We start from the raw sequence: 27936 nt of genomic DNA, 5'->3' as shown, positions 1-27936 counted from the left end.
ATACTAATCCACTACCAGAGGCTCCCTGGAGTGCAGAGGCCTCCTTATTGACATCCATGTTCAGGGGCCTGGATCAGTCTTGTACTGGCCTCCCAGACAGCATCTGGGGTCGATGTGCTCTCCCTTGTTGAGACCAACTGTTCCTGTGGGTTTCTCCAACCTGGTACAGACCCCTTCGATCTTCATTACTCCCTCTCTTCAACTAAATTCCAGATTTCAGCTCAGTGTATGTCTGTGGATGTCTGTCTCTGCTTCCATCAGCCACTGGATGAGGGCTCTAGGATGGCATAAAGAATAGTCATCAATCTCATTTTAGGGGAAGGGCTAAACCAGCACTTTCTTATGTCAAGGATTCTACCAAAAGTTAAGTACTATGTGCCTATGAGAACCAAACACATTTTTTTAAAAAATCCCAATAAAATGCTTTGAATTTTGACTGAGGAACTATTATGTTTTCAATAAATATAAAACCTTAGATGTATTTGTATCAGTGAGCTATCATGTCTTCCCCTCAGTGCCAAACCCAAGTAGCCTTTACAATCTTCTTACTTGATAGTGTTCCTATTTCATGGAGGAGGAAACTTGGGATGTGCATTTAGGATACATAAATCATCTAAATTTTATTTATTTATTTATAATTATTTATACTTACTTGCTATCTTAGTTAGGGTTTCTATTGCTGTGAAGAGGCACCATGACCATGTCAACTCTTAGTTGGAGTGGCTAGCTTACAGTTCAGAGGTTTACTCCATTATCATCACTGTGGGGAGCACAGTGGTGTGCAGGCAGACATGGTGCTGGCTACATCTTGATCAGAAGGCAACAGGAAATGGTTTCCATGCCACACTGAGGGAAGCTTGAGCAAAAGAAACCTCAAAACCTGCCCCCACAGTGACACATGTCTTCCAACAAGGCCATACCTACTTCAACAAAGCCACACCTCTTAATAGTGCCAATCCCTATAAGCTTATGGGGGCCAATTACATCCAAACTATCACACTTGCTATTCATTCCATTTGCTTCATGGAGGCAGATAATGATATTTGCTAATGCTTAGCTCTCCTATATACCCAGGGCTATGACTGTCTCAAAACAGAGGTTTGATAAATATTGTCAAACTAGATCATACTTTGTTGCAGACATTAAAGGGGAAAATACAAGAGCTGAGCCTGGACCTTGTACATTCTCTCCAGATGTCATAATTTAAGTCTGGACATAGCAGTCCATATTGCAAGCATTCAAGAAATATGTGATATTGGGTTGGCTGCAGGACTAACTCAGACCGCATTCTCTAATCCTTGAACTAGGTGCCTCAATGAAGATTTTATGCTTAGCTGACTTGGTTATATTTTTAGATTTTATTTTGAGAATAGCAAAGATAATACAACTGCAAACATAGAGACTTTTTGGATTTGTTACCACAAGTCATCTTGAGATTATTTTAATGATGTTTCCCAACCTTCCTAAAGAAACAAGTATCAGAGTGACAGGCTTGACAGTTGTTAGTAATGTCCCTTCACTCCTTTTATTGTCATTTCTCATGCTTTGAGTGTTTTACTAGTCAATCTGGATTGTTGTCTTAATTTAGATGTCACCTTATTCTTTTGAGGGAAGTCTTTGTCATTCTTTGATGTACTTTGTTCCTAGGCTCCAGCCTCCAACCGTAGCCACTTAGAGCCCTTTGCATTTGCTGATTAACTTTAATCACTTTCTGTTAATCTGCTAAGCCCTGTTCCCTAATTGTGACTGCATATGACACTTCCAGTTGTCTTTGGAGGTGTGAATACCCACTAAAGTGAACTATAAATATATAATAAATATAGAAATATGTTATATATAAAAATAACTATAAACAATAAGATGGTAAATGGGTTTTTTTGGTTTTATTTATTTATTTATTTATTTATTTATTTATTTATTTATTTATTGAGACAGGGTTTCTCTGTGGTTTTGGAGGCTGTCCTGGAACTAGCTCTTGTAGACCAGGCTGGACTTGAACTCACAGAGATCCACCTGCCTCTGCCTCCCTAGTGCTGGGATTAGAGGCATGTGCCACAACCGCCCAGCTCTTAAATAATAAGATGACTGTTGCTACTTTAGTACACTAAATGAACCTGCAAGGGCCTCAATTGCTTGTCCTTGTGATTCTGAAACTGCAGCAGGAAGGTTTACATTTACAGCTCACCTGCGTCTTAACCTTTTGGCCAGGAGTTGACAAATCTCCTCTGTATTTTGTGTTTCTTGAAGTCAGTTCCAACAGCTGGGATTTCCATCCCATAGAGGACATAGCAACTATGGGAAGAATACTCTGGATTTTTCTGCCCTCTTCATGGTATTAATATGTGTGTGCATGGGTGTAGAGGTTGAAGGACAACCCTGCACATCGTCCTCAGGAATGCTGTCTATATATGTTGTGACAGGATCTCTCATTGGCCTGGAACTCATCAGTTAAACTAAACTTGGTGGTCAGTAAGCCTCAAGGACCTGCCTATCTCTGTCTCTCCAGCTCTGATGTTTTATGTGGGTTTGGGGACTCAAACACAGTTCCTGAACTTGCAAGCCAAGCATTTTACCGATTGAGGCATTCCCCCGCCTGTACTATTGTGTTTTGGTATTTAAACTGTGATATCTGTTATCTTAGAACTTGGCTTTCAGTTATAGTTGTTAAAAAAATCAAACAAGGAATTTAATTCATACAAAAGGAGATTCTGTTCCATCCTCCCTAGAGGCCATTTGAAGTATTGTTCCACTTCTCAAAAAAAGACCCTCTGGGCAGAATCAGAACTCAAAATGGTCTATGAGCCTCTCCTGAGAATTTCCAGGTGTGAAGGGAGGGTGTGGTACTCACCTCCATCACTAATAAAACTCTATGTAATTCCGGAACTGTTGAAAGAGATTCTCCAGCTCACATAACTCAGCAATTTTATTTTCTAGCATTGGGGATGGAACCCAGAGCCTTACACATGGAAGGTAACACTATACATGGATGTAACAATTTCCTTCCTTACACGAGGAAACTGGAGCTCACAGAAATATAGCTTCCCATAGACACAGACTAAGTGGGGGTGGGGTTAGCCCCGTGAATTCCATTAGCTAACTGATATTAGACTGCTGGGTGCATTTTCCAGTGAGAGCCCCTTTTGAAGGAGAGGCTGCATCATTCTTTAATATGAACTGAGACACATTTGTTTTGGATATCACTAGGCATAATTATGAATCTAGGTATAATGGCAAGAGTGCAGGGTGTTGAAGCAACTATTGCCCCTGAGGCACTGGGGCTACAGAATTTAATAGTAGACAATGATAAATAATACAGTTGGGGAGTCACATAATTCAATTACACAGTGGATGACAGGAAAATACACAGAAGGAAGCATTTCTAGTGGACACACTTAGGAGTTCCCAGTTTTTGTTTTGTTCTGTTTTTTGCTTTTGTAATCCCCTTGACCCTATTATTTTTCAAGGGAGGCAAGGCATCTTGGAGCATCCAGCTGGGGCTTGGAGGAACTTGGATACTCAGCAACTGAGCCATACAGTGTGAACTGGGCACCATAGGCATTTGTTGTTAACTAATTTTCATGTACATGTGATTTTTCTTCTTGTCATATTGGTTTCTTTTAGCAGGAAGAGAAGGACCTAGGTATATCCAAGGCTTATCATCCTTTCCCAACATGCCTGTTTATAAGCCACTGTACGGGAGGGAGTGGCATTGGAACATGGAACTCGAAGATGGGAGGGGGTTGTGAGTAGGGCTGTGGGTGAGGGTCATAACAGGAGATGAAAGATGCAGCCACCGTTATGGTTCATCAAGCATCCTCATCTGCAGTAGAGAAAGCCAGCTGCTGGCCAGTGCTAAACCTGTATTCTTTCTCCAAGAGAATGGGATATTTCACCACCATTCTTTTAAAATGAGATGAAAAGCAAGGGGTGGGGAAATTAATTAATGTCAGCAAATGAAGCATGGGATGCATGTCTGGATATGATAATGACTGTGAATTAGTGTAGAAGAAATGGAATGTTGTAGAAAATGAGCCATGCCAGCCTGCTGCTTTGGGGTGGACTCAGCTACCCCACAATGCATTAACTATTTATTCTCTTGCCTCATTCTTTGTCCTACATCTCTGTTAGTCTGGGTTAATGCTCTTCCACTGCTGAGTATTAGAGCCGAAGAATCATAGCCTAGGGTTCCTCAAAGGAGCCAAGTTCCCAGATGACAGGACTTTGAGGTGAGAGTATACTTCTAGAAGATGAATAATAAAGCTTCAAATCTACTTACTATGTTAATGAAACCACACCAAAAAGAATCAATTGTGAGCATCCGAACCCATGATTCAAGGAGGCAGAAAACAAGCTGGAAGAAAAAGGAAGATGTCATTTCCTCAAATAAATTGCTCCTTCCCTCAAATCCAAGGATTACCTTTAGACTTTCAATAACTCATCCAGCTTCATTCTCTGCTCTTCAACATGTTCCCCATGTTGTGCTTTTAAAGCATCATTGCATGATTCCAACAGCACATTCACAGACTATTTCCTGCATAGCAGGTACTATAGAATGGACATAGATGAATCTTGAAGACTCCATTTTGTAGCTTTGCTCTTCAAGGCCATGGTTTGGTACCCAGCATGTCATAAGCATAACTAACTGTGGCCACTGTGAGCATTGTTTCATAATTTATACTAAATATTTCATTATGGGACAAGGCTCTCAAGAGGTTCAGAGAGCCCTTGGAAACTTAATGTTTCTTTGTATTATTTTCCCCTTTTCTTTCTTTCTTATACCATAAAGTTGGCCCATTAGAGGAAGAAATGCCAAAACATACTTGTAATAACCTTTTAATGTTAACATCTAAGATACCATTTGCTGCTAACATAAAACTTCATTGCAATATGGTCACAAAGTATGATTCACCAAATTTAGAATTGATATTAATTCACACTACAGTATAGCCAGGTGACTTAGTGGTAGAACTCCAGGTGAGAGGTTTGTGGGTCTCTTAAATCATTTGAAGTTTTGATCAGAAGTGGATCTGTCTGCAGACTTATGTGGAACCAATGTCAAAAGTTTATGGTGTTTGGAATTTTTTTTTTTTTTTGTGTGTGTGTGTGTGTGTGTGTGTCTCCCCATGAGTGCACAAACATGCTCATGTATGCAGACACACATGCACCTGTGTATACTTGCTTATGAAGACCAAAGGTCAACTTTAGGTGTCTTTTCTTGGGTGCTATTTATTTATTTATTTATTTATTTATTTATTTTTGAGAAAAAGACCTCTCATTGGTCTAGAACCCACTGAGCTGGCTAAGCTGGCTGGCCTTCCAGTGAACCTCATGTCTCTGCCTGTCAAGAACTAGGATTAGAAGCATGCACCTCCATGGCCAGCTTCTTTAGGTGGGGTCTGGGCACTGCACTAGGTGCTTATGCTTGTGTAGTATCTACTTTGTGGATTATCTGCTCATTCCATGTCTGAGATTTTCCTTGATACACTGAAACAACAATAGGATGGGATGGCTAGATGAAACCATGTCAGTAGTATTGTTGAAGGTGGACAATGGGCTTATGGTTGCCCCCAATATCACTGTATGACCACTGATATTTTGAATGTACTCTGTACTCTGGGTTTAAGTGGGTTCTAGGGAGTCAAACTCAGGTTCTTATAATGCATTGAAAACATTACCCACTGAGCCATCTCCCTAGTCTTCAACATTGCTTTTTAGAGAAGGAGATTGGAGGATTAATTGGAAATAACCTTTTGTTTTCTAAGAGTCTGTGAGCCCCCTTTAGGAGGCTGGTTTGTGGCTGGGGTATGTGTACACTTTGTTTTTTCTTTTCATTAATCTGTTGATATTTGGGCTATAGAGACAGTTACTCCTGGGGATAATCTTGAACAAGAGAAGAGGGCCCATTTATGGGACTAGATTTGTTGAGCCTTGTGATAACCCCTCTTTCTTCTCTTGACATTGTGGATGAGATGCTACTTGTCTTTCTGATGAGAGAATTTGCTCATGGTACAAAAGAGAAAAAAGATTATAAGGTAAAATTCTAAAATCCACTCTTCCTTGTTAACTTGGTACAGATAGATTTTTTCCATGTATCTTTGGACATCTATCTGTGAGCTTTTGTGGTCTTTTCTATGAGAAGATGATGTCAGATCACAGGGTTTCATCATGGACTTGCATAAAATAAGGTCACACAAGTCAGTGAGACTTTGCTTATGGGATATTCTGATTCTGTTGCGTTGACCAAATGGGTGAAGGATGTGTGTAGGTAGTAGATCTTGAAGTTGCAGGAAAAGTGATTCTAAATCAGGATGGAACCAATACAAATTTATAGGCTTTCCAGATATGACTGAGAGCAGGCTGAAGACTGGATTTCTCCATTTGGTTGAGTCTCGATGATCTTCTATTTCTAGTTACTGCCATGGTCTGTGTAACTTTCTGAATATACCCAACACTGCCTGGCTTTAGATTTGTGGTGTGAACTCTCCCCATCATTAAAATATTCAAATTTCTGTTGCTCTGGTTTCTTAAAAGACATTTTCCCCATGTAAAATCTGCATGGTATTTTTGGAGCCTGATTTGAAATCACTTCCAATTGCACTTTGAAGAATTCCTTTTAGTACTCATGGACTTGTCACTGTAGGTTTGGGGGTAGGTCAGTGCAGGCTTCATGGATGCTCAGGACACAGGCTATTCTTGACAGTATGTATTTACTTCTGGGCTGGGTTAATTCAAGAAAAACAAGAAACCTATTCATTTGGTAGATATATCTGTTTAACAAATTTTAAAGGGAGAACTGGAAGTAAGATGAGGGAGTCAACAGTTGAATGAAAGTTGTCACGTTTGGTAGAGGAAAGGGAAATATATAAAGAAGATGGGAAAGAATAAAAGTGAGGAGGAGAAAGAGAGGGCACAATGGGATAACAGGAATAAAGGTGAGAGGAAGGTGATGATGATGATGAGAATACAATGACAGGGGAGTGAAGTGCAGGACAAGGAAGGGAGGACTGGGTTGAGGAAAGAGGATAGAAACAAAGGAAGGAGTTGGGAAGAGAGAGAAGCAGGTATAATCAGCACATGGCATGGGCTGCAAAGAAGCTCTGAATTTGACCTTCTCTTGGAAGATTCAGTTTCATAAGAAGGAACAAGTGGCTGAAGTGACTGGATAAGAGAGATAAAATTGAGATGGCAAACAAATAGTGGCCCTGAAAAGAGAAGGCTTGGATGTTGAGGTTTGGTGCAGAGAGCTGAGACATCCAGTATAATGAGCACAAATATGTACACAGGCCAAAAGCATCTCTCTAGGAGCTGTGATGACAGGAGCCTAGTGTGTGCCACTGGTTACTGTGAATGAGAAACCATGACTGTGAATGTGAACTCACCCACTCTCTAGGCAATCTGGTTTATGAACTCAAAGCTCTTGTTTGCTGCCAGGCCATCCATCCCCTCTCTCCTTCTCTGAGATGTTCTCGATGTGAAATCCAGCACTGTCACCCTTGCCAACGTTTTTGGCACTGAGATTTAACTTCCTCTAGAATCTGAGATGGGAACAGATTGGTAAATGTGAGTATGTGCATTAGGGAGTTATGTGAAAGTATTATTCACTTTTGGGGACAAATCCATAGGATGTTTTTGTATTTTCCATGGGCCTGATCATTTTCTTTCAGAAAGAGCTGCCCACAATTCCAATATGCTCAGGCCACAGGAGCATAGTGTGGCTTCATCCCTTATCAGAAGGGAATGTATTTTCCTCCTCTTCCAACGGTAAACAAATTATGTTGGTGGACAAATGTGGACTTAGCTGAAAAGAGCTATGAGACAATGAGATTTGCAAAGCATAAGAAAATGGGTGACAGGATTAGGCTGAGCTGGAAGGGGGTCACGTGGGGTTGGGGGTTAAAAGAATAAATCTAGAGTGATAAGTCCATCTATGTCTATCATGTGGGAGGAGGTGAGATATAAAAGCAGTTTCTAAAATGCCACATAACTTTCTGTTTAATGGCATGGGGGAATGTCAAAAATCTCCAGATAAGCCTGTTTGATTATTAGACAACTTGTCTGGCTTAGCTGAGCCTCATATGTGTTAAGTTATCTAGTGTAACTCTAGTATAGAGTAAGCCTGCCACGAGTGTTAGATTGTTGTTATTATTTGAAGGATTTGGACTTGATGCAGATATTTTTCTAAAAGTTATAAATAATTATGGTTTTGTAAAATTTGTAATTTTATAGATATCATTTCCATAATAACCAGTCTTAGAAGCAACTAAGTTTTTTACCATTAGATAATGGTCCACTGGGACCAAGGATAGGAAGCCTGTAACACTTATGTATGCAAAGGGGATACCTTAAAGAAGAGTCTCACATATGCACAGGGCCACAGTAACATAATAACAACAGCATGTTTCATGGCTTTTTAGAGATTTCAAAAAATTTTTTCCATCTGATTTCCTTTTCAAAGCCAGTCATTGCTGGCTTAGAGCGCTTGGTCCCCACCCTCCAGAGCTGGAATTACAGTAGGAATGCATTCCTACTTCTGGCCATTTTTGCAATTATAATACAAAGAGAGTCCTGAGGCAGACAGGTGAGTGAACTTGCCCTAGATCACACAGCTATACTTTTTACATGCTGGTCTTTGTTTTCTGTCCATAGTCAATCCATAGTAATTGTAGACTGCCCTTTTGTCCTCTTTGAGACCTGCTCTCCTGGGCTTGCCTAATTCTGCAAGCCATTTGACTTATTCGGGGAAGAGTTATACTGCCAGTTCTCCTTGGATTTCCTCCTTTGGGCCTGGTAGGGGGAATCACAAGGAGGAAAGGATGCTTTCAAGCTGGGCCCCCTAGAAAGTGTTAGGATGGCATGTGTTGGTCCACTGGCCCCAGCTGCCAGATGATGGGAACTGGGATCAGCTGTGACCTAATTATGAGTCTGGTAAACCTGCATTGTGTCCTTCATTTTCCAGCTCATTGACCACCCAGAGGGGGGAAATGGATGAGATTCTGGTCAAGTCCTTCCTGCCACTACCATGTGGCCAAGGTCACAGGCCAATGATATTCAAAGGGAGTTTTGGGGAGGTCTTTGTTGTCCTCTCTGAATGGAGTGGGCTCCCAACAAGGCAGGAGAAAAGGAGAATTAGCAGATACCCTTACAGAAGCTCATTGGGATTGGAATGCCATCTCACATCCATTGTAGATCGGGAATTTCTGATTTGGCATTCTGTGATTATTCAAATTAATATGAGCTGCTCTCAGTAATTACATGTATGCAAATGCATATGCATGAAACTACCCATTTTGGGGATATATACCATGTATTTAATGACTCTTTGTTGTCAAAGAATGAGTTGAAATTGTGCTAAGAATGCAGTTTTGTACTGACTGAGAGCCCAACTCCACATTCCCAAACCAAACACATCATCTCTGCATTAGATCGATAAGTGCTATTGACACTGCTTTTTTCCTATTGAAAGCTAGAACCCACAACCACCAAGTGGTGTCTATGCACTTTAGAGTTGAAACCATGTCTGAAAGTTACCTTCTTACTATTTTTTCTTAAGTCTTACTGGGGAAGCCCTATAGCCAGCTTGGAACCTGATACTCAGACCCAGAGATGCATAGACTTAGCTTCTGCCCTGGACAAACTTTTGCTCAAGTAACCTAACTCTATTAGCTTCTGTTTTCTTATGAAACAAAATTGGGGATAAACAATAATAACATGTTAAGATTATTCTATAGTTAAGATTAAATGAGATATCATATATGATATACATTACAGGCTTGTTACACAGAACAGATTATGAAAAGAAAGATTCCAAGTTATCCAAGACATAGTATATGAAAGAGGTCATAATCTCTGGAGTTTGGGAATTTTTTCCCTACTGGACTGTCAAGGTTTTTGATAAAAGAACTACTCTTGATTAATGTCATTTCATAAAACAATTCAGCAAATAAGCTTACCTCGGAGGGATATATGACAATTAAATATTAAATAACATAGTTCCTTCCATAAGTGTTTTGAAAGGACTAGGTACTATTTTTAGGTATGTTAGTTTTAGCATTTGTATAGTGTAAAATTAATAAGAGTCAAGTTCAAATTCCATAACATGAAATAAAAAATGACCTCTCATACACACAGAGATATCACTTCTACCACCTCCAACTGTATATAGCAGCTTACCAACACACAAACTATTCCAGCAAGAGCTTCAAGACTTAAAAACCAAGCTGAGTGGATGAACACAGATGAGGTTAAGACCTCTAACATGGCACTTATATTTGTCATCCATTGTTGGCTTATACATAGATCTAAGATCTCTGTAATCAGCAATAAGAGGGAACATTTACAATATCATCTAATTGATTCAATAATATATTAATGCACATGCATGACTGTACCATGCATAAAGACCCTATGAGCACACCCATTGCAATGGATACACTTTAAACCCGCTGATTACATGTCCATGCACATCTTTTGTCAGTTCCACAATTTATATAACTCTTTAGAGGGAATTACCCTCTTAGATGATGCTTCCAGAGCCAGAGGCTGAGCCCAAAGTGAGCAGAGACTGTTCAAATGATGGACATGCTCTTCCTTGCATGCCGTGCGTCTTGTGTCCCAATCCTGCCTCCAGCCACTCGAAAGTTTATAGGTTATTTTCAGACAAGAATAACTTAGCAGCAAGGAGAATGGCAAACATATTTCATCTTCGGATCACTCTTTTGGGGGAGGTGATGTTATTCAACATACTCATCTTTATATAGAGGATCATATCTGAGAACGGGAGAGATTTGGCACTTAGAGGTAAAATGACTTTCAGTGATGTAGTAAAATGTAATTTAAAACTCCAAGATGTACTAACCTCATTCATTACAAATTGAGAGGGAATTGATATAAACAAAAATTAACCCCTCCCCCCCAAAAATCAGTAACACAATAACCTTGCTGAATATCTGAATTTTCTATCTCAGAATTTAAGGCCAATGTCAGCACAGACAGACCAAAAACAGGTGTTAAGATAACTTTTCAATCCATGAAACCGCCCTTTCTTAGACAAGAGATGCCTATAGAGCAAGCAGAGAGATGCTGATGCCTTTTCTGTATGCTTTTCTAAGGGATGGAGCTCAACATTTTTGTCCCTTAGAGATTGCTATTTTGAAAAGACTGTTGCCAGGAGAGCTACTTAACACAGACATGGAAAATTAGTTCCCAACTACAGCAGCATTTCTTTCTATTAGATTATACTTTCTGAGATATGGTTGTTGTTAATAGTTAATACCACCTTTTTCCAGAGGTGTTTCTATGTGACCAATACCTGGTACACCTTATATAGCGACATGTGAGGGAGTTTTGAATTTAATTGGAAGATAAGGTCAGAGATCAAAATGCTTATGTTCTAATTATAAGGGAATCCATATCTAGTCTACTTGGGTTCTTGGTAAAGGGGCTTAGATCACAATGGCTTCAAAGAACCTTCATAGAGTTGTTTTATTTTCCTAATGTTTTTTAACACTTAGTGTCTGAGTCTTTATCATTGAGGTTTCAGAGATGAAGAGTTTGGCTGTAATTTGAAGTAATTGAGTTGCAGAGAGAGACGCATTGGAACAGGTGGCCCCAGCCATGGAGAGTATTTGCAGCCCTGCAAGCTAGCTAACCTCTATATGATTTACATATAATTCTTTCCAACCCACTACAACATGTGGGTCCAGTCAGGAGAGGCAGACAGAGCTATCTCGAGGTTACTTACAGCATGTATTTATTATGAAGTGCATGAATAAATCACCACTAAACGCAGCAAATGCAGTTCTATTAAAACTTAACAGAGACTCTGGTGTTTCTTGTCCCTGTCCATTCTCTCTTTACTGAAACCACATTCTGGAAAACAACCTAATAGCTTGAGATGTCTCTGTGGGCAAGGTGTACTTTACTAATTCCTTAACATAACCAGACTGGCCTCTTTGTAGAGGGCCTGGTTCTGAGTAAATCATACAGAAGAGAATGAAGGATGGATTGATCCATTGGTTGTGGAAGCATTGGCCCAATAAGATAATCTTTAGAAGCTCAGAATCTTTTCTGAAGCCTGGCGTGTCCTGAAAAATGAATTCTTACTCTTTCCCCTTGCAGTCACTCTATATTTTGTTAAATAGTGTGGACCCATGTGTTTGTGTCTGTTGTGTACATGTATATTAATGCATGTGTTATGTTCTGGATACACAACAGATTGTCATTTCCTAATTAAAATTTAGGAAGCAAAAAATGAAAAAGAAATCTGTTAAATGGTAGTAAATATTGTATCAAAAGAAGATATAGAGCAGAGTTGGGGGATGGAGTCCTAAGTTAAGGAGCATGTCACATTTGATCCAAAGATGAGAGCATCATGTAGATACTTGTGAAGATATTCCAGTATATTCAGAAGGGAACATATAAGGATGAAAATTACCTACTGGGAACCAGAGGGCAGAGGGCCCTTTGGACTATGGAAGGGCTTTTAGGTTTCTTCTGAAGTAAATGGTAAACTTTGTGAGTTGGCTTCAATTTTAAGATGTTTGCATTTCCTTCTATATTCTTGATGCGCCAAGAACAATTTTATTGAACGTTGATTCCAGTTTTCTGTATGTTATTATGTCACAATTTACTTCAAAACCCATGGTCCTACCAAATCAGTGTCTATTAATGCCTGGTGAGGGGTTATAGTACTTCACTCTGAACTCCTTGATACCAAGATTTCACCATAAGATTGGCTTTTTCCTGGTAAATCAAGCTGTAAAAGTTTGGTGTTTGAGAAAAGAACAGTGAATAAGGAAGAACACATTTCCCCTGAGTACAAGGTTTGAATACCTTTTCATTATTTCCAGTCAATAAAGCCATAAACATGAGTGGTTATGTAATTATGAAATCACACTGTGGGGTCGGAGACCTCATTACCTCTTCATGGATAAATCTGCCTTGTCAAATTTCCATGATCCTCTTTAAGAACATACAGATCCACCACCTACATAATGAAAGAAGCCACAGCTCCAGTCTTTGAGGAATTGTATTGATTTGTAAGATGTAAGAAGAAAGAAATGATAAGTTACTGTCCTCACTAATCTAGAAATAGACACTGCATTTTATCTGCTACTTTGTTTCCTGTTATAAATCTGCATAATAAGTCCATTAATCCATTCATCCACTCATTCATCCACACATTCACTCACCCATCTCTCTACCCACCCATCCATCTACCCACCTATCCATCTATTCATCTCTCCATCCATGCATTCAAATGTCTATTTATTAACCAGGCATCACACTGGGAGGAAATATATTTCATGGTTAGTAGGAACTATATATGTAGTTTCAGACTGGAATTAAACCTTTTTCATTTATTTAATGGTATGGCTCTGAGTGAGTTTTTGAACCTCATTTTCCTTTGTCGGATGACAATAAACAAACCTGTCACAGAGTCGTCATGAGGATCACTAGGCTAATTGATGCCATGTCCCTTCCTTTTGTCCTAGAGGGATGGTTTAAGTAGTTTGGGTTTGCATTTGATCATCTGTCCTTTTAGTTTTTCATGAGTTCACTTCTTCCTAGTTCATCCAGCATTCTTTTAAGAACATGATAACTTATAAGACAATCTCTCTCTCACTGTTTCTCTCGGTGTCTCTCTCTTTCTCTCTCTCTCTTTCTGACACACACACACACACACACACACACACACACACACACACACACACACTTTCTCAATGAAGACTGTACGTGTGGCATCTAACACTGCGATTGGCACAGGAACAAGGCCCAGTGTGCATTTTATAGAAGGAATGTAAATCTCCTGCCCTTGAAGAGTGTTCAGTGTATCTGCAGAAGGCCAATGCCAGCTGGGAGTGTCACTTGGCAGCCAGCCAAGGACAGAGAGCAGTGGGAGGACAATTGAGCATAGGCAGGGGGAGATGATCCTCCATCTGCATCAGCTGGCCAGACAGTTAAAGTGATTGCTTTCTATGACAGGCTCTTTTGTTCCATGGTGTGCAGTTGTGTGTTGGTGTCGGTGACTTGCCCAATGTTTTTGGGATCCTGTCTTGGCATACAGGCCAGGCAAGTGGGATAATTTCTGTGCTCCAGAAAGAGTTTAACCTAGGGCAGAGAGAGTATGTTCTATTTTACACTAAGGTATGTTTGATAGCCTCTCAATTTTGTTTTCCTATACACCTTATGCTGTTTCAGAGCAGTTAATGTTTGCCTTTTAAGACTTGGAGCTTTGTTGGACAAAGTGGTAATGCCTACATTTAAAGTGGCTTTACCTCATCTTTTTTTGAAAAGGCAGTGGAGAGCCTTGAGACAAATGTCAAATGTAATGGGATAATCACAGTGGTGGCTTATGTAGGGATTGAATATGAGGGACTCTGCAGCCAGACTGCCTGGGTTAAAAATCACAGTTTTATTGTTTGTACACCATGTATCCTTGTGCAATGTTGTTAGCTTCTCTATACCTTCATTTTGTTGCTATAATGTAGTTATGATTATAGCTTACCTCATTGAAAATTTAAAGGATTAAATGAGATGATATATTTAAAGTGTTTAAGTTCTAGGTTTATAATAAGTGTTCACTAAATGCTAACTATTAGATTTCTTCCTCCTTTTTTTCCCATTGGTGCTGCTTCTATTTGGAATGATATTATAAAGATACAATTAGGCAATGACTGTGAAGATATATAATTACCCACCACGTTGGGCAAATGTTGCTTTTCTTTAAGATCGGCCTCCAAAGTTCATAATTTAACTCTTTGGAAGTTATTCATTATTTTTTTAAAACAAGTATATTAGAAGATAAATTTTTGGTGATGTGTGGGAAGTACAGCCTGTAAGAAATGAAGGTATTCTACAGAGATACTTGTGGTTTTTCAATCTGAATATCAGGTCATTGAAACAAAGACCCCAAATAAATGGGAATTCCTCCAGGAATCTGAATGCTGGGAGAAAAAGAAAGCACTAGAGGGGAGTCTTGTCTCCTAATAAGAGATCCCACAAAGTTCTCCTAACTTGTCAGACCCCCTTTGAAGATGAAACTGAATCCCAGATGATGATGGGTCAGTAGTAAAGGGGAACACTCTTAGACCAAAACTACTTAGTTGCATACATCCTTGGCCCTCTATTTAAACTTTAGTTTTACTTCAGAACTCCAAAGGCTGACTTGGGAGTGGGTTGATGGATTATGACTTTGTGTTATCTATCTTTTTCTGTCTGACACATTACAACAACTATAGCAGTATTCATATAGTGATTTATTATATCATAGTTTCTGAGAACCAGAGTCTAGACACAGCTTAAACATGTCCCCCACTTTAGGAATTTGTACCAATTGTATGACGAATTTCAGCCCTGATGGAGTACCCTCTGAAAGACTGCTTGGAGAAGAATTTCCTTCTACGCTCATGGCTGTCAATACTCCAGAGTTCCTAGAGTGCTGTTGATCTCAGGGATGAATTTACAAGCTGGAGGATGTGCCATAAGCTTGTGCACATGTGTCCTTGCCATGTGCTGCTTGATGGCCATGGTGGCTTGATTCATGGGGCAGAGGAAACAGTAAGAACATGGAAGGTACAGCCTTACATAACACCTTCACAGAAGTGGCAGCCCACCATCTTTACTATATCCAAGTAGTAAGAACAAAATCTCAGATTATTCCACCCACACTCCAAAGGAGGGGGTAATACAAGATTGCCAGTATCATAAGGACTTCTGGGAACTCTCAGACTGCCTTAGCATGCCTGGTCCATTTGTTGATTGTCTTTTAGATTCTCTTAAATTCTCTCCCTCCCCCTTACTCTTCTTCTACCCGTCTTCCTACTTCCTCTCTCTTTTCTCTTTCTCTCTCTCTCTCTCTCTCTCTCTCTCTCTCTCTCTCTCTCTTCCTCTTCCTCTTCCTCTTCCTCCTTCTCCTTCTCCTCGTCCTCGTCCCCGTCCTCGTCCCCGTCCTCGTCCTCCACCTCCTCCTCCTCGTCCTCGTCCTCGTGCTCCTCCTCCTCCTCTTTCTCTTTCTCTTTCTCTTTCTCTTTCTCTTTCTCTTTCTCTTTCTCTTTCTCTTTCTCTTTCTCTTTCTCTTTCTCTTTCTCTTTCTCTCTTTCTATCTCAGTCCGGAGTGCCATTTATCAGAGCACATGTAAGTGACACATCTGTTTATCAGTTACCTAGCAAAATTCTGGAACCTTTAGGTTTTCCTCCAACTTTGTGTTGCTTTATTTTTCTGCTCTTAAAAACAGAAGAGTGACTTTCCATCAATGAGCATTACCCCTTTGTTGTAACTTTAAAAAAGTGGCTCTAGAGAGAAAGATGCTAGGTCACAGAGTTCAAGGATCGTAAAAAAGAAAAAAAAGGATCCTGAAGATGGGCCTCTGGAGACTGGAGCAACTGGAGAAGAGAAAAGAGGCAGGGGGAACAGACAGAGAGAGAGAAAGAGAAAGAGAAGAATGGGAGGTGGGCAGAGTCCTTTTAAAAGGGAACATAGTAAATATGCACAGGTGGTGCTCTTGGTGGCAGCAGCTGAGGGCAAATCCTGTCAGAACTCCAAAGGCAGGCCAGTACAAATGCCTCAATACTAACAACTTTCAGGGATGCTTTGTCCTCCTTCTGACTGATAGTAAGTGGGCAGCAGCCCCTGAAAAGGGGATGGGTCTAGGTTTCTCCTTGTCCTCTCTCTTAAGTGGTTAATGATGTGGAAGCCAGTACTTGAAGGTAGTGCCAGGGGAGCTCCTATTTAAAGAAACACATTGTAAGAAGTTGCATCCTACAGTGAAAAAAAAAGTAAGGACAGTTAGTCTCTAATTTACATGTTTTATAAGTTTGAGTAGCTGGACTTTTAGCCCCCCTTCCCACCTGTGTGAAATGAAAGGAGAGCAGAGGGTATTTTGGGCACTGATAAAGGCATTTTCCACCTTCCCTGAAGATCCCCAAAGAAGGCAAGCTACAGTGGCTGCATGTTGATGGAGTAAAGCTCCTTTCTAATTGTTTCCAGTCCCACAGTTCTCACAAATGTTATTCAAATGGAAAGAGGCTTCATTTACTCCTGATATTTATTCAGCAAACCTTTTGGAGCATGTTCTGTGACCTAGCCGCTGCACTAGGTGATGAGGTTACAATAAGATAATATCTCCAGGTTTCAATTACTTATTTGCTCAAACATTAGCCTCTAAATCTTTATTCTGTTTCCCATCCATTGTTAATGATCAGAGAAAGTAGCTCTCCTTTCGGTTCTGAGAGGCCAGAGAGTGCCAGCAAATGAAGATGGCCAACTTCTTTTGTTGTTTTAGCCCCAGTTTATTATCTTTCTTTTTCTTTCATTTACTATATGCTAAATTTCAGGGGTTGGAGCATTAGTTTAATGGTAGAGTACAACCACAGGGACTTAGTTTCCTTAGTACCAGCAAGATAAAAGAAAATGAATGGTAAACCCATATCTATAGAGGCAGGTTGTATTGATCATCTACATCTGCAGAACAAATTATCCCCCAAAACTTATCCATTGAAAACAACAGCTTTGGCTATTACAGTTTCTTTTGGTTAGAAGCTCAGGCATACCTTAGCTGTGCCTTCTGATTTAGCAGCTCTCACAAAACTCTAATCAAGGGGTCACTTAGGCTGCAGTCACCTCGGGGATTCACTGGGAAAGAACTTGCTCTTGTGGTTGTTGGTAGTATTCTGATCATTGCTAGCTGTTGAGCTCCAGGGCTTCCGTTTCTCCTTGATCTGATACTTCTCGTATTACCTTGCCTCCTGGCCACCTCTGTAGAACACTTCCAGACATGCTACTTTTGTCTTTCAGAAGATTGAAAGAATGCAACCAAAAAAAAATGTTTTACAGTCTTTTGTAACCTACAGTGAAAAGTTGTAACCCACTATTTTTGTTGTTTAAGTTTACTTGTTGAGAGCCATCTCCAGGATCCTGCCTACATTCAATTGGAAAAGACTGCACTTGGTATGAATATTATGATGTAGGGATCATTGAGGTTGTGTGTGGGGTATTCACACATAGTCAGGGTGACATTATTTCTAGAGAGCATTGATAAGACATTTTAGATATAATGTCTTTCCTGTGAGCTAGCCTTGGCTCACCCATAACTGTCTGTCTTTGTCATATTTTCTGTGTTCTAAACACAAAGATTGATGGTAGGGAAGGGTTATGAGATTAGGTGTGAAAAGTAAGAAAAACTATATTTGCAAAGAGCTGTGAGGCAGTATAGCACCAGGGAGACAAATAAAAAATTGTCTATAGTCTAGAGATCTTCCATATAACTCCCAGAATCCCTGATACCTGTAAAGTAATGGAAAAACACTATATCTCCAAGGAGAGGGACAAAGGTCCAGGGAACTTCTGCTAAACAATGTTTCATTCCATTGCTAATCTTTGCCAGTACCGCATGGGAGACCCCATGGCCAATATTTGTCATCTTCTTCAGTCAGTGTGGATTTCTGCCACCTGACCTACTTTATCACATTGATTCCATTTTATGTTTAGAAAGCAAGTCATATTTAGGGTAAATACTACTTTATATTATTAATGTATCTGACATACTTGATCAATAAATTTTATCACAAATCAGCAGGACTGGCAGCCTTCTGGGAGCCTGTGACAATTGGCCCAGAATTCTGGGCTGTCACAACACTGTATGTCTGGTCACTGAAGGTTGTGCAATAGTCTGTGAATGTTCTTTTCTGTGTTTGAATAGTGGTAGCTGAAAATGCATGAGGGCTTCATCAAAGATTTTTACAACATTTTTCTTTAGTATCAGCGTGTCTGTCAAAAAAATGTCAGCTTGTACTGTTAATTTGTCCTAAAATCTAAATGGACTGAATTTTACCTCAGTTACTCTGATGTGACATTTGCCACTTAGCACAATTGGGAAAAATGGCACCCAAGTTTAACTTCCCCCAAGTGTTTCATTTGTTTTGAGATAGAGTTAGAAACTTTTAACTACCCAAACATGGAGGGGGAGGTGGTGGGCTCATAGCTATACAACGGCAAGCAAAGGGAGCAGCAGTTGTTGGCTACTCAGGAGAACTCTTCCTTATGGCCCAGTACCATGAATGTGTCAAGAGTGATTTTTGTTAGTTCATAAGCTCTATTTGTTTGTCTGTGAGTTCTGTTTTTGTATCAGAAACTATGTAAGAAGAAATGGTGCATTAAAGGATCTGTAGTTAACTGTGCTGTTTTAATTTATGCTTATTGTCACTAGTGGAAGTGTGAGAATGGGTTTCAATTGATAATAATAAATTTTACCTGTCATTACCTATTTGCTATCTGTTTACTTAGTGCAAGGCTTTAGAATAATAAAATAGTACCTGCAAGTAAAATATTGAATGGAGTATTTATTTATTTTAAATAAATGTTATTTTAAAAGGATATTCCTATAAATTATAAAAGAAAGCAAAGCTAGGTTGATTATAGAATGATGGAATTTGTGGACAAGGAAGTCTACTTATGCAAATCAACATTCCCTATGGTGGGATGCCTTGCTCAGCCTTAATACAGGGGAGAATGGCTTGGTCCTGCATCAACTTGATGTGCTGGGTTTTGTTGACTCCCCATAGGGGGCTGGCCCGTTCTGAGGAGTGGATGGGGTGGGCTGGGGAGGTGGGTGAGGGAGCTAGAGGAGGGAAAGGAGGGGGTACTGTGGAAAAAAGAAGTCAAGAAGGAAAGGCCAGGAAGGCAGCAGGTGACTATTGTGGGAGCTGGCTGACTCATGGGAAATAGGCAGACACACGGGAGAAAACAGAATTGGCTTCAGAGAAGTCTGGAATTTAGGGATGTGGATTAGAATTAGTCTCTAGGAAGGACCAATGTGGCTCAGACCTAAAGCAACAACTTACGGTCAAGTGTATGTCAGAGCAAGGTATGGGGTAATGATGGGATTTGATATATAAAGCAAAGGTTTTGGCTAGAGCAATAGCCAGAGCAGGGTCAGGATCAAGACTTTTGAATGTTTTGTCTTTCTGACCAGAGGCAGAGCTCATCTCAGGGTCTAGGGTAGGGCTAAGCAGGAAGGTGGCTATCATCTGATCTAAAAAGAGGACCATCTATGCTTCATCCCTACTCATTGCACATACTTATTTCTCCAGAAAAGGCCTTTTATGTGTGCCTCATGTGTGGTTCAACATGGTTAATAATGGCCCCTTTTCATTGGAAATGACCAGTTTGGCCAATAAGTGACATGGTCACCCTAATATTTTTTTCCAAAATGTGTCCCACAGGAAATATGTGCTGCAGAATGCTATCCAAAGGCTACCAAAGTAGAGTTCTCTGGCCACATAACTATGGGCACTTCTGAAGAATGGAGTTTCGTGGAAGAGTCTCATTGCAGAAAGTATTATTGCCTTCATGGAACTTGTCACATGGTTCACCAAATAGGGGATAGAAGCTCTAGTTTTCCATCCTTTGTTGACCAATCAGTATGAGTTTGCTTCACTGAGCCCACTCTTCTGTGGTACACATTTTAGAAATCCTTGGCTAGTAAAGATACAGGCTCCGTGATAGTTTCATTTCTATTGCTGTGATAAAATACTATGACAAAAACATCTTAAGGGAAAAAGGGTTTACTTTTGACTTACAGTTCCAGGAAATAGAGTCTACTATGGCAGGAGAGACATGGCATCAGACAGTGAAGATATGGCTGCAGGATCACATTGTATCTACACTCAGGAAGCAGAGAAGAGTAGGGTCAGGCTATGAAACCACAAAGCCCACTGAAATTATGTACTTCATCTACCTCCCAAAGACTTCATCCCCTTCCCCAGTAGCTATAGTGTCTACAGACTAAGTGTACAAACTGAAGCCTACTGGAAACATTTCATATTGAAACCACAGTGGAGTCAGAAAGGGGAGGCGCAGCCACCAGTGGAATAGATGCCAGTATTTTCTGGTTGTTGTCTGATATTGTCAGGGGGATATGAGCCTAGTTGGAATGATCATCATTCAGGTAGGTAGTTCTCAAGCTCTGCAGCAAAGTTATAGGCTAGTTAGGATCTAGACAGAGAAAGAACTTTTTGTTGCATGATATCCTTAAAAGAGACTCCAGGGAGGAAATAATGCTGTCTGCCTCTATCTATTGGGCTCTCAGGAAATAAGGACTTTTAGGTATCATCCAAGGTAATTAGAACCCAATCATCGAGAAACATATCCTGGGGTCCTGATGACAGACTCTTTGGGTTATGTAGTACCTTAATGACCATTTCTTTAGCTAAATGAATTCTCTGATGTTATGACCAAGTGATCTCATTTTTGGTAAGCTCTCATTTTTGCTTCATCTTACGTTAGATGTTTTCTACACATATGAACTCATGTGCTTAACATATTCTATGCTACTAAACCTCATATTAAGTCTGAAATTGAGTTTTATTATCCCCATTTTACAGATGTTAAGAGACAAAACTTTAGGCAAACTTAATCCTTTGAAAGTCCATAAGCAGGCATTGGCCATTAGCCCTCCCATTAACAACTTCTGGGACAAAGACACAATGAATCAGATTTATGTGACTGTGTGCTCAGGCCTACATGGAGTTCACATGGATTTAACAAGCATAAGACTATTCCACTACAAATAAAATCATGTGTTGGCAGGTTTTATTGTTGGCATGTAGAATGAGTCAATACCAAGCAAGCTAATTGAGGGAGAACAATGAAGCATTGATCGACTAGGCCTTACAAAATGTGCAGGCAGGTGTCAGTCCACACTGAAGCACTTCTTAAAATGAGATGAAGGGAATAGAGAAAGAACGGAGAGTGATTTGCTTAGCTTCTGTGATGGAGTGATACAGACAGACAAGTGGCAGAAGAAATTTCTTGTTTGCACTTGGACCAAAGAACATTTTCTTCTTTCTGACATTTTGGTAAAAGACCCATTGAAAGGACCAGGCTTTTGTGATTACATCAAGGATTCCAAAAGCAAATGCCTGTAAAAGCTTGGCATATGAGGATATTGAGGATAGCCTTCTAGGTTGGCCCATCATCTCCTCAAGGACACACAAACTTTCTAAAGAGGATCATCACTAATAATTGTGTATTTTAGGGCAGCTAGGAGTCAGTTGCAGTTGCCTCACTATGAACAGTAATTAAGCAAGATGGTAAGTGTGTTCATTGATTGACTTCAGCAGTCTAAATACACCAAAAGATCATATCATACCACATAAATGCACAAAATTCTGATAGTAATTTCTTTTGATTTTTTAAAAACTCTTTTACTGATGTATAATTGATACACAAAGAACTGCATATATGTACTGGTTTCAGTTTGAGTTTGGTTAAAAGCCAGTAATATGATGTCATCCTCCTAATCACTGATATATACAATAGCTTTCAAAATTTCTTGCTTCTTCTGGGGGTAGTGGCATATCAATATAAAACTTGCTGTCTACCCTCCTAACATGTTCTATTTTAGCAACTAGTAGCATTCTGTGTACATGGTCTCTGAAATTTATTCATTGAATGTCAGAAAAACCTTGGGCTCTTTGCACAATGGCTCTCTACTTCTACAACCCCATCAAGATAGTCTCTTCTCCTATGAGTTTTATATTGTCTCCTTGAGTAGAGGCGTGCAATATGTTTCTTCTTTTTATTTCACTAAACATAATTTCTTTCAGAAATGACAGAATTTCCTTATTTTAAAAGCTGAATAATATTCTATTGACTGTATATCCTCCATTATATTTTATCTGTCCACTTGTTAATGGCTAGTTGGATTTCTTTCTTTTGTTGAATGGACATGGAAGTGGAGTTTTTCTTCAAGATCCTGATTTCATTTTCTAAAAATATATACTTTTGGGTCACAAGCTAATTTAGTTTTCAGCCTTTGAGGAACCCTACTACTGTTTTCCACAGGTCCTATAGTATTTTACATGCCTATTGACAGTGTACCTGAGAGCTGGATGTGTAGTAGCATTGATTTTCATAAGCAAGGACTTGGGCTTGATACCTAGAACCACAAACTAATCAACCAAGCAATGAAACAAACAAACAATTAGATTAGAAACTGTGACGCTGAGTTTCAATTTCTCCTTTATATTTTTGATAACAACCATTCTGCTAGGTGTGTGGAGACATTTCATTGTAAATTTAGGTTTCCATGATTAATTAATAATATTGAGTTCTGAAATAACATATATATATATATATATATATATATATGTGTGTGTGTGTGTGTGTGTGTGTGTGTGTGTGTGTGTGTGTGTGCGCGCGCACACATGTGTACATGAATGCACAATGTGCATGTGTAGAGGTCAGAGGACAATTTGTAGGAATTTTTTTTCCTTGAACCATGTGGGATCTGGGAAATTGACCTCACATTGATAAGCATGTCAAGAAACCACTTTACACACTGAAACATCTCATTCCCTTGATGTTGGACATCTTTTAACATAGATCTTGTCATCTCAGTATTTTCTTTGGAGATACATGTTTTCAGATCTTTACCATTTTATTAAGGATTTTTTGCTTTGGTTATTGATTTTTCACAGTTCTTCACATATTTTACTTATTTGCATGTACTTCTGTGTGTATGCATGCATTTTAACATATGTACGGGTATATATGTGTTGGGGGCTCAGGTGCATTTAAGATAGTTTGGTGAATAAAGATGCTTTCTGCCAAGCCAAGTCTGACTATCTGAGTTCAGTCTTTGAAATCCATATGCTGGAAAAATAAAGCACACTTCTCTAATTTGTCCATTGACCTCCACACTTGCTTATGCTGTGAAATGAATATGCACACATATACACCCTTCTGAGCACACCAAGTAAAAAAGTAATAGATGTTTAAGTAAAGCATTCTAGAGTTCAAATAAGCCTTACAGGTGTCATACCCATAGCTTCTGCTCTACAACCTGTAGGGAAACTCACGTCACATAAGTAAGGAAACAGTCACCATACTGGTTGTCTGTGGTGTGTCAGGCATTCCCCCAACCTGCTTCATAAAGTTATAAAAACAAAGCCACAGTGAAAATCATCACCCAAGTCTTAAAGACAACAGTGATGCTGTGAGGGGTGAATGACTTTTCTGTTCATGCAGCTTATAAGTATTTTTAGAACAGGTCTCTGTTACGGCAAATCTTTCCACCAAAAGCTGCCCAAGCCCTACCACCATGTGGGCAGTCTCCGCCAGCCACCTGAGTTCTGCCCGCCATGTGGATGGACAAAATAATACAGAGACTTATATTAGGTACAACTGTTGCTTGACCAATAACTAGGATTTCTCATCTGCTTGCTCAGTCTTAATTATCATAAATCTATATATTTTATAAGACTTATCTAATTGGACGCCTTCCATTGGCATCCTCCCTTTCGAATCTGGAGGAAGAGCAGAAGGAAAAGGGACCACTCCCTGCTTGTCCTTCCTTAAATATGAGTCTCCCTGCTATGTCACTTCCTGCCTGGATCATCACTTCTTTACTACATTTCCCAGAATCCTATTTGACTCTTAGTCCTTCCTAACTTGCTGCCTCATTGGCCAAACAGTACTTTATTCAACAATCAATAAGATAAACATACACAGAAGTACATTCCCCATCAGGTCTCACTTATGATTAGTTTCACTGCAAAGCCTGACAGGTTTCTCCCATCCTTTTCATTTATGAGTCTTCTACCAAGTGATCAGCACTGAAACCATATACATGGAAGTGACACTAAATGAACTGAGCAGGTAGGTTACATTTATATATTTATGCATACACACATGCATACGCTCACTCACACACATGCACGCACATAACAATAACAAAGAAGGCCTAAGAAGCAGCAAGGAGGGTACATGAGAGGGATTAAAGGCTGGAAAGACAAGAAGGAAATGATGCAATTATTTTAGTTTTTAAAATTTAAAAAAGAAACCATCAGGTTTGATGAAGTCATGCTTGTTCTCCTCTAATGAGGGAGAGTCCTAGTCAGATAGGCACTACCACTAGCAGTCACTTTTTGGCAGCCAGGGCCATACCACTATTCTGTGGAGGCCAGTACCCTTGGTACATGATGTAAATGCTAGGCTGGCTTGCCTTTGCTTAACATGAACTAGGAGTTCATTACTTATCACCAACCCTTCTGGGGTTGCCAAGCTTAGATTTATTCCATTTTTGAAAAGCACCCTTCCATGGCTTTGAAGTCTATCTGGATAGGATAAATTATCCAGGTTCTATTCCATGTGTGAAATTAAGCCTCTTGGACTGGAATAAAAATGGACCCCTGAGTGGGAAGTGTATGCTGATTAAAAGTCTTGTCTGCTGGTATACCAGGTATTCTTAAAAGTAAGATAAATGAGCGTTTGTTTTATTTGAGGAACTGTGTGAGCTTCTGGAGACACTGTTTTTCTATGAGTCCTTATGCAGGCAGAGTGGGGGGGGTGCTCAGGGCTATAATCTCCTCCCTTACTTGCCTTTGAACAGATTAGGAACTCTTAGGGACTCTTGTTTATGCCTATATAGTTCTCTTCATGCCGAGATGAAGGTTTCCACAGCATGAGCTATAACTGGATGTTTAATAAATGCTTTTTGATGTGGATAATGGTATGGAAATAAATCTTTTGGGATACAGAGTCTGCCTGGGTTTTCTGCCTCATTAGGAAAGAAGCGATTAATAGGAGGGTATGGATAAATATGAATGTCAATCTTAAGTCAGGAAACCCCATGTTCTTCTATCTTAGAATTCTGGAAAAAGAAAACTCAGGGTAGTGTGGCTGAAGGAGGGATTCTTTTACAGCAATACCAGTATTTACAAATTGTCAGAGGATTTTTATTGCTGTGAAGAAACACCATGACCACAGCAACCCTTATAAGGAAAACATTTAATTGGGGGGGCTCACTTACAGTTTCAGAGGTTCAGTCCATTGTCATCATGGCAGGGAGCATGATAGTTTGCAGGCAGGCAGGCATGGTGCTCAAGTTGAGAGTGCTACATCTTACAGGCAACAGGAAGTCACATTGAGGGAAGCTTGAGCAAAAAAGATCTCAAAGCCTGCCCCCACAGTGATACACTTCCTCCAATAAGGCCATACCTCCTAACAGTGACACTCCCTTTGGAGGCCATTTTCTTTCAAACCACCATACCAATTTTCTCTAATCAGGTAGACTCAACTCACATTTCAGCAGTCTTGTTTATAGTGGGAAATTACCAATACGTAGTCAGGTAGAAATATAAGGGTATTTAATAGGGAAAAGCCTTACTTACAGAGCAACCTAGCCAGCCGGCGTGGCAGCAGTCTGTCCAGGAAGTACCAAAGTGAAACCGAAAGAGAAAATGCAGTCACTCTACATCACCCTGACCACGCCCTCGAAAGCATGGTCAGGCACACCTGTAGCCAGTCCCTAAGTAGGCATGGCTACAGCTTCCCCTACAATTCCCCTTTTAGTCTAAAAGAGGATTAAAACTTAACAGTGTAAAGTATCCAAAATTAACAATCATAAAGGTAAAATATAAGAAGATACAACAATCTGCTTATGTCACATCCTAACTATCTATTTTAACTAAACCCTAAAGTCATCTGAAAGAAGTGTCCAAGCCTGAACACCTCCTTTCAGTCCCAACCATAAACAATAGGAAGCTATCCCTAACTAGGTATGTACACTATCCTAAGTGACAACAATGGGGAAAGGGGGCGTAGCATCCTCCAAGTTACTTCCTGCTGAAATGGGACGATGATAGTCATGTGGGGTCCTGTAGGAAGAAAATATTAGTGTAGTAAAAGTCTTGAATGGATTGTATCCAGTCCATGTTATATGGGATTCTCTTGATAGAAGATCTTGCTTGAAATCCTCAACTTGATTGAAGTCAGTATCCAAAGCTTTGGCCGGAGTGTCAGTTGAAATGGAGCAAGTTGGATCCAGTGCAGTCGAGGAGGTGTGGCCCATTTTCTTTCCAGAGTGTCCAGGGATTGCTGTCAGGCAGGTCTTCATTGGCTGTGTGGGACTCAAGCATAAACAGTTGGCAGAGAAATGTTTGCTTGTGTATGTACACATGCTGGGGAATGCAACCATGAGAGGATAACAATTATGAGAGGGTGTACACCTTGAGAGAAAGATCCAAGAAAAGACAAAGACAGTCCCTAAATTCTTCTTTTATTCTGTATTACATCAATTGGCTTCTTGATACAACACAGAAACACTAAAGTTTAGTTAAATAACGTGCTTGGATTTTAGAGGACTTGCTTATGCCTCAGATTGCTTGGCAAATCTCACTAAGTATTACTCAAAGTCAAACTAATATGGTGTGTGATCACAGACTCACCAGTGCCAACATGGATGAAGACACAAGTCAATGGTTCCGTTTTTTCCCAGTTACTTTAGCTCTGCCTTTTAAGGTTAGGGCTAGGAATAGGGTTAGGGTTTCCTCCAGCTACCTGAACTAGTTTCAAGAAGCACATTTTAGGGCTATTTCATAGTTGTCTTCCTTTGTGTTTGTTTTATATGCTAGAAGATATGGGGAGTGAGTTCAGAATATGGGTTATCAAGATGACCATGTAAAAGATAAAAAAACATTATCTTTTGATATTTCTAAATGCCAAAACAGTTTCATCTAAAGAGTATTTTTTAAAGTGGCCATTTCTAACCAGCTGTTCTGTGTATATAAAATAACTGAGAGGTTTCTTTCCTCATCCCTGTGGCAAATCTTGGGAGAAAACGTGTCTTAAGCATGAAGATTATACAACTCTGTGAATTTATTTAATGATACCAAAATGCACCTTTTAAATCTTGTGCTGTGTGTGTTCCCCCATGATGGAAAACTATGATTTTAAACATCTAATCAATTATAGAATAGATTGTCCTATGTGACACAGGTAATATTTATATTGATTGTCATAAATTTATGGGCAAAGAATATTAATCTATGTCACTGAAGTATACAAAATCTATTATATTTTATTTTTCCTGAATAAAATTGAATTTTGGGCTCTGAGCTTACATCTGCTGGAAGGGACTGTGAAAAATCAATTGT

At 39.7% G+C, this 27936-nt stretch overlaps 1 protein-coding gene and 1 long non-coding RNA gene across 4 annotated transcripts in view; one reads left to right on the top strand and one right to left on the bottom strand.

The window, feature by feature from the left end:
- Positions 1–27936, top strand: part of Nrxn3 (neurexin 3) — a 1486512-nt gene that overhangs the window by 231071 nt on the left and 1227505 nt on the right. The window lies entirely within an intron of this gene.
- On the bottom strand, positions 223–26213 carry LOC103162826. Its single transcript, XR_003485976.2, has 5 exons — positions 26173–26213; positions 20578–20658; positions 7380–7535; positions 4277–4351; positions 223–277 (listed from the first exon to the last, which is right to left on the bottom strand). It is a non-coding gene; the product is annotated as an uncharacterized LOC103162826 (long non-coding RNA).

The sequence above is a fragment of the Cricetulus griseus genome, chromosome 5 (assembly GCF_003668045.3).
Source record: "Cricetulus griseus strain 17A/GY chromosome 5, alternate assembly CriGri-PICRH-1.0, whole genome shotgun sequence".
NCBI lineage: Eukaryota > Metazoa > Chordata > Mammalia > Rodentia > Cricetidae > Cricetulus > Cricetulus griseus.
Note: the sequence above shows the minus strand (reverse complement) of the source record. Positions and strands in the feature narration are given on the sequence as shown.